At 43.3% G+C, this 9,956-nt stretch overlaps 1 protein-coding gene and 1 long non-coding RNA gene across 4 annotated transcripts in view; one reads left to right on the forward strand and one right to left on the reverse strand.

Annotated features, from left to right (window-relative positions):
* The window catches only part of roraa (RAR-related orphan receptor A, paralog a), a 286,503-nt gene that overhangs the window by 258,909 nt on the left and 17,638 nt on the right, over positions 1-9,956 (forward strand). The window lies entirely within an intron of this gene.
* Positions 460-6,510, reverse strand: LOC143099793 (uncharacterized). Its single transcript, XR_012981761.1, has 7 exons — positions 6,291-6,510; positions 5,866-5,897; positions 5,251-5,359; positions 2,645-2,807; positions 2,333-2,466; positions 1,000-1,068; positions 460-521 (listed from the first exon to the last, which is right to left on the reverse strand). It is a non-coding gene; the product is annotated as an uncharacterized LOC143099793 (long non-coding RNA).

The following is a 9,956-nucleotide window of genomic DNA, read 5'->3' on the forward strand; positions in this document are numbered from 1 at the left end:
AGTCCTACACACACAAAGTTGTGGGGACCAACTAAAGCCATCTCAAGCGGTCCTACACACACTTCACTTCAATAAAACAGATAGAATCAAATTGAGGTAGGATAAAACATGAGTTGTGGGGACCAATTGAAAAAGTCCTACACACACAAAGTTGTGGGGACCAACTAAAGGCATCTCAAGCGGTCCTACACACACTTCACTTCAATAAAACAGTTAGAATCAAAGTGAGGTAGGATAAAACATCAGTTGTGGGGACCAATTGATAGAATTCAAAAAGCCCTGGCCTACTCTCAGCTTCAATAGGATATATCAGTTGTTGGAATCAAGTGAAAGCAAAGACTACATATATTGCAAGACAAAGGGGAAGAAATTGTATGCTATAAACTGTACCCAAAGGTTACGTTACTTAGGCTGGCTACGTAGTGCTAACAGACACATCATGATTATGTTACCTGAGTGGCACATGTTGGGAGGTCACTGCTAGAAGGCACATTTTCCAGGCTGCAAGTGGCATACTCACCCTTGATAAGAAGAGAAATACATGTGCACAAAGTGTTAACATGTACCCTATGAATAGACCGTCAGTCATAACAACCTTCTAAACACCTTCACCTTGCACTTAGATTTGTATCTTTTTTTAAAACAGTGCATGTATGCTATAAACTGTACCCATTGCTAATGTTACTTAGGCTAGCAAAGTAGTGCTAACAGACATACAAGCAGCCTCTCTCATGAGATGACAAGAATGGTTACTTTCTGCCTGGCATTTTCTCTCTCCTAGTATGATGTAATTCAAATTAGTGGCTAACTAGCTAGTTAGCAATAGTTTACATACAGCTCCAGGAGTTATGTTAAAGTGAGCAGAACGATAGCTGGACAAACTAGTTTCACATGAGGTGTAAGCACCAGCGCTATTACTGTGGCCCTAGCCTACCTAATGACCGTCAAATTCTGCTTCACAATACTATTTCCACAACAGGCAAAGACTGATTATGTTACCTGAGTGGCAGATGTTGGGAGGTCACTGGTAGAAGGCACATTTTCCAAGCTGCAAGTGGCAGCCTCACCCTTGATAAGAAGAGAAAGACATGGGCACAAAGTGTTAACGTGTACCTTATAAATAGACCGTCAGTCATAACAACCTTCTAAACACTTTCACCTTGCACTTAGATTGCCATCTTTCATTATTTTATTTAACATGAGTTATAGGGACCGGGTGCAAGAAACCATGAAGGCCCTACACACAAACCTGACTTCAATATGATAATTAGAAGCAAGTTAAGAAAGGATAAAGCATTAGTTGTGGGGACTAAGTGAAAGAAATCTTAAAAAACCTACAAACCCTACACACAAACATACTCAACTTCAATAATGACAATGCATAGCAAGCTGAGGTAGAATAGTTCTAGTTGCAGAGTTCGCAGGTGCTAGGCTAGCGCAAGTGATCAGTATGTGTTAGCCTGCCACTAAAAACAGTCTTACCCACTCCACAGTACACCCGAGGCAAATAAATTATAACACCAGACTATCGATGTAAATGTCTGTGTTCAATAAGCTTAACTATAGCCTTAACTCAAAACAGTTGTTAGGCATATATCATTCTGATCTGTAGAAATGTCACATGCAGCCATGCCTACATTCTGCTTACTGCACATTAATTTTAGGCTAATATATTATGATATTCAGTATTCAGGAATGATATTTTACCCTATCATTCTATTGTTAAAGCAGTCATACCTGCAGGCATTTAATTGGGCTACAGGTTTTCTACAGGAATGGCATGTTGCATAAACTTGCGACGTGTTCCGAATACAGAGTTGTTATTGAAAACTTTGGCGTCAGCAAAACAACTGTGCACCGATGTGTGAATTCAATTTGTTTTATTCTACAGGAACAAGCAAGAGAGCACATTAAGTTGCCTAATGTTGGGGAAGCGCCAGAGATGGCTGAGATTCTCTGAAGGTTACATAACGCAATGCGAATAAACTGTTTCCATCAACTTTATTCGCATTATACCTTATGCGCATCGAGAGTGGATCCACCCCCCCTCTAGCAAATCAAATATTGATGCGCATTCAAAATTTTGATGTGCATTTCACGTTGTTTCCATTCGAATAGATAAAATGTGCATTAGCAAGTTGGATGGAAGCACGCTAACTAGGAAAGGGATCACTCACAGGTTGGGACAGTGATTAATAAAACCATGCAAGCAAAGTACAGGTGTTTGTAAACTGAAAAGCAGTACACAGAAATCGAAGAAAGCTATTATTCTAATTTAAATCTAATAAAGTTATTATTTTAAACAGAAATTGCTAACGCTGCTAGATCTCACCTCATTTCTCCATGGCCAACAAACAGAGATGTGGTTTACCATCAACCTCAATTAACTTCATGCGGCAATTAGGAGTCTTATGGTCATCATTCACCAATCTCCCAAGACTGTTGTCTTCCAATGCTGCGTCAATGCTGGAAAATGCATTAAAATCAACAAGAGCAATTTTTTGAAGGAACACTCCAATTTTTTGAGAAATAGGCTCATTTTCTAACGCCCTAAGAGTTTTACAGTTTTTTTTAATCCAGTTAGTACATTTAGTAAGACCTCTGGAACTGGCAGTAGCACTTTACCTATTAGCCTAAAACTTACCACCACCATTTGCCTTTCCATTTAAAGTCAAACAAAAAGACACAGCAAGCTTTATGGTAGATTTTCCTCCTATGCTGAGCTTCTACTGCATCAATGATTACTCCTCTGTATTCAACCACGAAATCACCCTGCTGGAATGGTGCTAAGGTAAAGACACCACGGCCTGAAAAACAGAATGTGGGTCAGAAATGTACAAAAAACTTCATCAGCATACATGAGCATATAAACTTAGGCCTTAAATCAGGAACCAGTTAGGGCTGGGCGATATGGCTAAAAATAATATTGCAATATTTTTAGTCTATTTGACAATATAGAATATATATCTCAATATTTTGACATTTTCTCAAAAGTGCTTCATGAATTCTCACTTTCACCCTATGTTTTAAATCATGCCAGTATGATAAAGTAGGCTATGATAAATCATACCAGTCCAATCCCTGTAAATTATACCCGCATGAAAAAAATCTTGGTTATTCACAAGTGGTTTCTATTTTAAATTTGCATGTAAAAGCAGAGGTGAAAGTAGTTTTGAATTATTGCCAGTAGCCTACTAGTAAAGTTTCTCATAGGGAAAAGTGTGCATACAACAAAATTCAACACATCTAAATAGGGTACATCAGTTGATTTATTTTAGCCTATTTGCAGAGCATTCATCATGGCCTGTTATTTGGCTTGATCATTCTATATCTGCCTCAATGCTAAGATCTCGTAAATGTAATGTAAAATTCAATCTGGAGGGGAAGCATAGACAAACATTTACCACGAGAAATGCATGTGTGGAGAGTGAGAAGTGCGCATTTGCGCTGTCATTTTCAAACAGTCAGATGTGTACATAGACAGTATCCCTTCTGCCTTAGGCACAGATATCGTTGTAACTTTAATTTGAAGATCCCTTGCTATTTGTGTTGCTTCCATCTATTAACCTAGCTCATTGTTGAACAACACTAGCCTATGCTACCGCTGCTTTTGAACTGAAAGTTAACTTTTTCACATCTACACCTAGATGTCATACACTTTGTACATTTCACATCTACACCTAGATGTCATACACTGTCCGAACTGTTCAGGATTGGTTGGTGAGTGTGTGATGTGCGTTGTTCACGTTGTTACTGAGAGGGAACCCTCAAGATCAGAAACTAGAGGGGTCTAGATACTCTGTATAACTCATTATACTGAAAACAATACCATGGCATATAGTTTCTGATCTTGATATAAGATTAATAACACTTGGTTAGATTGTATTAGATAAGCAGCAGTTTTGCAGTATATTAATACTGTTATCGATGGCCTAAGCTAAAGTCCACAATCTCTTGAAACATAATCTTTGAATCAAGCCATCTTCACTCCATGTTTAAAAGTAACACTTCAAAGCACACGATTATACGCATTATTTTCTAATCTTGAGCATGAACAAGCAAGAAATCGTGTCCTGACTGCAAATCTTACTCAAATTTCCACTAAATAAACGTAGCCACGAGCATAGCCTACTGTAGCTGCTACACAGGCATGACTGGTGTGAAGTCTACAAGTGATTATATACATCACGTCGCCAGCATTTACACATCTATGAAACAAACCTGCCGACGACCAAAGTGTTCGACAAAAAGTTTACAGCGTCTTCTTGAGAGCTCGTCTGTGCTACATACAGTGGCCACTTCATTCACGCCTTCCGTTATTCATGCAGCTCCTTGAAATGTATTGCAACATTGACGTACAACGTATGCCTTCAACGCATGTGAACGAGACAACGACTTTGTTAAAGCCGAATTTATCCACGGTTCAGTTTGAATTACTTGCTGTTAACACGTAAATTACTGTGACTTTTGCTCAGTATCCAAAAACAGCGCACAAGACTGAAACATTAAGCATATTTCTTACCAATAGCGGGGACATGTTTTTGCAGCATGTAGGCGAACTCTCAACAGGTGTAGCCTACATTAACAAGCAAGAAAGCGTCCTGACTGCAAATCTTAGTCAAACCAGTAAATAAACATGTAGTCACGCGCATACACAGGCATGCATGATTACCTCTGGCTTGATGTGAATGTAATACCCGACATCACGTCGCCTTTACACATCAAACAAACATGCGAACGACCAAAGTGTTCGACAAAAGTTCACAGCGTCTTGTGAGCTTGTCTGTGCTATGCCTTCACCGCATGTGAAGGAGACCATTTGTTAACGCCGAATTTATCCACGGTTGAGTCTTACTGTTCACACGCAAATGACTGTGACCTTTGCTCAGTGTAAACAAACAGCACACAGGCTGACACATAAATTAAGCATATTCTTACCACTATCGAGCGGGGACATATGTTAAATGTTTGCAGCATGTCGGCGAACTCTCAACACTTGTACATGATAACACTCTCACTTTATACTGCAACCTACACAACTCAAAACCAGCGCAGAATTACTTGAACAAACAAATTGCTGTAGTCTGTGAACTTGAATATGACACTGCCTGCCTGAAGCTAGTTTTTAAAATAGCGCCTTGTGGAGGAATAAGTAGATCTCAAGACACAACTGAACATCTTTTACAGAGTTCTGAGCTGTTAGCAAACATTTCTGTTTTCCTGCTGTTTCCGGTTTAAAATATTACATACCTTTTTTAGGGCTAATGAACTTAGCTTCCAGCATTTCAGTGTCTCTGCAATTACGTGCATGGTCACATGCTTCGCGCATGGGATTTTGTCTTCGTTGTAGCATGTTAATCTGTAAATGAAGACATTTATATTAAACGATTTGTATCGTGTCAGTTTACCACATTTGGACAGCAGAAGTTATTCCTTCAAGGGAAATGAACTGTTGCTAACTCAATGTGCACCAAATTCGTAATTGCTAGCACATTATGCTGGCTCACTTTTACAATTTACTTAGCCATCTTTGCATATGAGCTGCCTAGCATAATGTGCTAGCAACTACAAACGTGGTGTTAGTTTAACCAATATAACACCAGGTTTTGTGAAAGTATGTCTTAGGAGTAAGGCATAAAAACAAACACAATATTTACGTAGTCAAATTTAACAACCACAACTAGCGTTTACCAACTGCTTTGAAACTGCCTACAGATAAAAAAGACCTGACATCTACTGAAGCTAGCCCACCATGCATTATGTAGCCTTTTGACTTCCCTCGCCCTCATTTGTTTTTTCTTTGTTCAAACATTTCGACTTAATGTGTATAAACTGATACAATATGCTGTAGTAATAGGTATTTACCTTTTGTTGCTGCTGGCATGGTTGTCCTTCCTCTGAAGTTTGAGAAAATGACGATTAGTCAAATGAAGTCTGATAACATTACATTTTCTGAATGCAAAGTTATACTTAACTTACCTTTTTTGTAATGTCAAAACTAGGTATGAGAAGTGTGATATCTACATGCACATAGAATACTATCAAGAACTTTATTCCAGCATTCATAACTCATTTTACCCATATTATACAAGTGCATAATTAAAGAATTCACCATGCTACTCTCAATGATAGGGCAACCATCTTAACATGCAATTTAGCTATAAGCTAGGCTACTTGCTGCTACATGTGCTCCCCTTGACCCTGAACATTAACACTTACAGCAGTTAGGCATGCATTGTTATTTGACAATCTACAATTAACATTTACTCTCGCAATTTAATTAAACTTACTTTTTATCTGTGAAGTTGGATGATGTTCCATAAAATAGTAAAGATCTGTAGAAAAAATATCGCTGTTCCCAAAATGGTGGATGCTTCTTCTTCTGCTTTTGGTTTTCTGGCGGTCTTTCGATGATGCGATCTACTCATTTGCATATTCTGATTTCTCGGATCTGATTGGTAGATGTCCATATGTGTGTGTGTGTGAGAGAGATATGCAGTTACAGTGTCTGGTCATGGGTTGGCGGTACTGAGCACCCCAAAACACACACAAAACACACATTTTCAAAATTTCATGACATATAGGCCAACCTAAAATTTTGTATCTAGGCAGTTGGCAATGTTGTTCTAGGCTCATCTAAAGGAAAAACATAATGGGGACCAAGTGTAAGTCCCCACCATTCCAGCGGTCCCCACCCCGTGACTACTTTGTCAGGTCGAAGTCCCCATTTTGTGATAAAGACAAGCACACATGATCACACACAAACACACACACACACACATGATCACACACAAATACAAACGCACAAAGACATGTACATGTTGTACATGTTTAGCTGCTCTCTATTTTTCTATGTCTTTCCTCTGCTTACACACAAACAATGCCCACACACACACACACACACACACACACACACACACACACACACACACACACACACAGACACACACATACACACATACACACATACACACACACACACACACACACACACACACACACACACACACACACACACACACATGACAGGATGCACTGAAGCTACTCAGACCGCAGCCGTCGGTCAGTCTCGCCTGGGCAGCGGTCTGGTCTGTTAACTCTGCATCCGCCTGTCGATGGCGTATTGACTGTCAGATCCGAGGTGCTTAAGGCCCTGAGCTCCATGGGTTTGATGACCTCTCCCAGGAGGCTCTCTGCACCGAAGCCGCTCTGCATATCCAAGCAGCTCCATCACTCTCTCACTCTCTCTCCCTCTCTCCCTCCCTCCCTCCCTCTCTCTCTCTCTCCTCTCCTTCACTTAAGGGGTCTTAGAGCAGGAGACGGGTTTAAGTTTTAATCTGTGATGGGCTTCTACTCAGTACTCAGACAAGGCCCAGGCCGCTGCTGTGGTCAGAGTGAGAGAGCCCCGCTGCTCAGCCCAGCTGGACACAAAGGGATGTTTTCCTTTACTCTCCTCCCTGAGCCTTTCTCCCTCCTCATTTTAATGGCAGTGTGAAGGTGTGAGTAGATGTATGTGTTCATGTGTGTGTGTGTGCATGCGTGCGTGTGTGTGTGTGTGTGTGTTGTGTTGTGTGTGTGTGTGTTTGCGCGTCTGCATGTATGATTCATGTCTCCTGAAGACTGCTGACTGAGTGCACCCTTGTAGCCCTCACCTCATGCACAGCAGCTGCCTACAAGCCCCAGAGACAAAGAGAGACAGAGCAAATGGAGGATAGTAGGAGAGAGAAGGCGGAGAGAGAGAGAGGCAGCACAGCGGCCATTGCTCTTAGCCTGCTCCCCCTGGGGCATGGTTCACCAATGCTGCAGTGCTAAGAGTGACCCAGCCCAGCAGCAGCCTGGCTCCCCCATCTTCTGGGGCTGCCGGCTCTGCAGCCCTGGCCCTGGTAGGCTTAGCTGGAGAGGGCTGGAGGAACTCAAGGCAGCAGCCTCAGCACCGCCACCACAACTTTCAGCGTGGCGCGCCGAGGCAGGGCAAGCGAGCGAGTCAGACAGCCGCAGCCACAGCCACGGCCCTGCAGTGCCACCTGCTGCCCGGGGCCTGCCAGTGTGCCAGTGACTCCTTGCACACACTCACACACACGTCCAGACACAGACACACACAGCCACACACGGCGTCCGCCTGCCCCGCTCTTTCTGCTCTTGCTCTCTCTCTCTCTCTATCTATCTCTCTCTATCTATCTCTCTCTCTTTCTCTCTCTCTCTCTCTCCCGCTCCCTCTCTGAACCACAGCCGCAGCCAGCCTTAATTACAGCACGCTTCAGTTGTTGTGGGCGCATGTCAGAACAAATTATGTAAGTAATGAGGCTGAAAATGCTAAAGGAGTCGAAGCACAGTGCGCCGGCTACGCTCACGCGGGGAGGAACACAACAACAAACAATGGAGAGGGCGCTGCCCACCTCGCGTACACACACACACACACACACACACACACACACACACACACACACACGGAGATCAAATCCATATTTCAGAGAGAGGGAGAGGGGGAAGAGGAGAGAGAGAGATGGGAGGGAGGGGGGACTTTAGCACTAATAAAAAAATAATCCATACATGATTTTTGAAGATGATGAGGAATAATGATGATAATCAGCCTCTCCAGAGAGATATCTGGGAGCATTCTAATCAGTCGGCGAACAGCTTTAATTAGCCAGCTAATTAAGGGCTGTACCTTAGTGGTGTGTAGAGGCAACACAGAGAGTTCTCAACCAGCTCCTCTCTCGGACAGGAGGCTGCATCAGGTGCCGTTATTTTTGTTTGTGTGTTTGTTTGTTTGTTTTGGTTTGTGTTTCTTTTTTCCTCGGCCCTCCGGGGGTCACCGTGTTCCTTTGTTGGCCTAATGGAAAACGAGAGCCAGGGCTGTGTTCACAGGCACCAGGGATTGTGTCGCCTGTCTGCCGCTACACAGAGATGCTCCTTGTGAGGGGGCGCTATTGTGGCAGCAGTGGCAGTGGCTGGGAGGGAACAGGTTGGGTGCTGGCGTGGGGGGCGGGGGTGGGGGGCTGCTATGGTGCTGGAGTCTCAGGAAGAAGTCTGAAGTCCCACTGAGGGGACAGTGACATTATCCAGATGATATTAAGTGGTCCCAGGCGCACACCGTCCTAAAATGGCGTTTTCACAGAGAGAGGGGATATGTTCATGTGACAATTAATTCCAGACTAGTCCGTGTAAAATGACTGTGGAGGCATGCACTAGTCCCTGTAACTAGCTCAACATCTGCATGTCCACATAACAGAGAGCTGTGGTGGTTTACTGCACCTCTGCTTTGGTAAAGACGACACAGACAGGATGTGTGTATATGGGCAGGGTTAGAGAGGTCACTGGCACGACAGGGGATTGGTTCATCTATTTATGATGTTGCTGGGTTGTCCTGCTGAGTTTCTCACCATCTGCTAAAATACAATCAATCCAGCAATCTCCTGCAATGTGTGTGTGTGGTGTGTGTGTGAGTGGGTGTGTGTGAGTGTGGTGTGTGTGTGTGTGTGTGTGTGTGTGCAGATTAAGCCCCATCGGTGAGACCAGCGGCTACAGCCTCTCTTCTGCTAGCCTCAGTGCTGTGTGTGTCCCTGAGGGGAAGAGCTCTCTCTCTCTCTCTCACACACACACACACACACACACATACACACACACACACACACACACACACACACACACACACACACACACACACACACACACACACACACACACACACACACACACACACACACACACACACACACACACACACACACACACACGAACATGCAGACACACATTCTCTCTTTTTCTCACGCTGTCTCTCTCTCAGTTCTTTTTATCCTATACTCTCTCTCCCCTCCCCCCTCTCTCTCCCTCTCTCTCCCCCTCAAACGCCTGCAGTCATCAGGGACCCTTAATTACATCAGTAGCCCCGCGGAGGCCTGTGGTGGAGTTGTGATGTTGGAGCCGGCTCCGCTGAGCTCCGCTCCTCTCCGCTC

The sequence above is a fragment of the Alosa pseudoharengus genome, unplaced genomic scaffold (assembly GCF_046254945.1).
Source record: "Alosa pseudoharengus isolate Yale_2024_CS ecotype anadromous, Long Island Sound unplaced genomic scaffold, YU_APseudo_1.1 YU_APseudo_1.1_scf_10, whole genome shotgun sequence".
Classification (NCBI taxonomy): Eukaryota; Metazoa; Chordata; class Actinopteri; order Clupeiformes; family Clupeidae; genus Alosa; species Alosa pseudoharengus.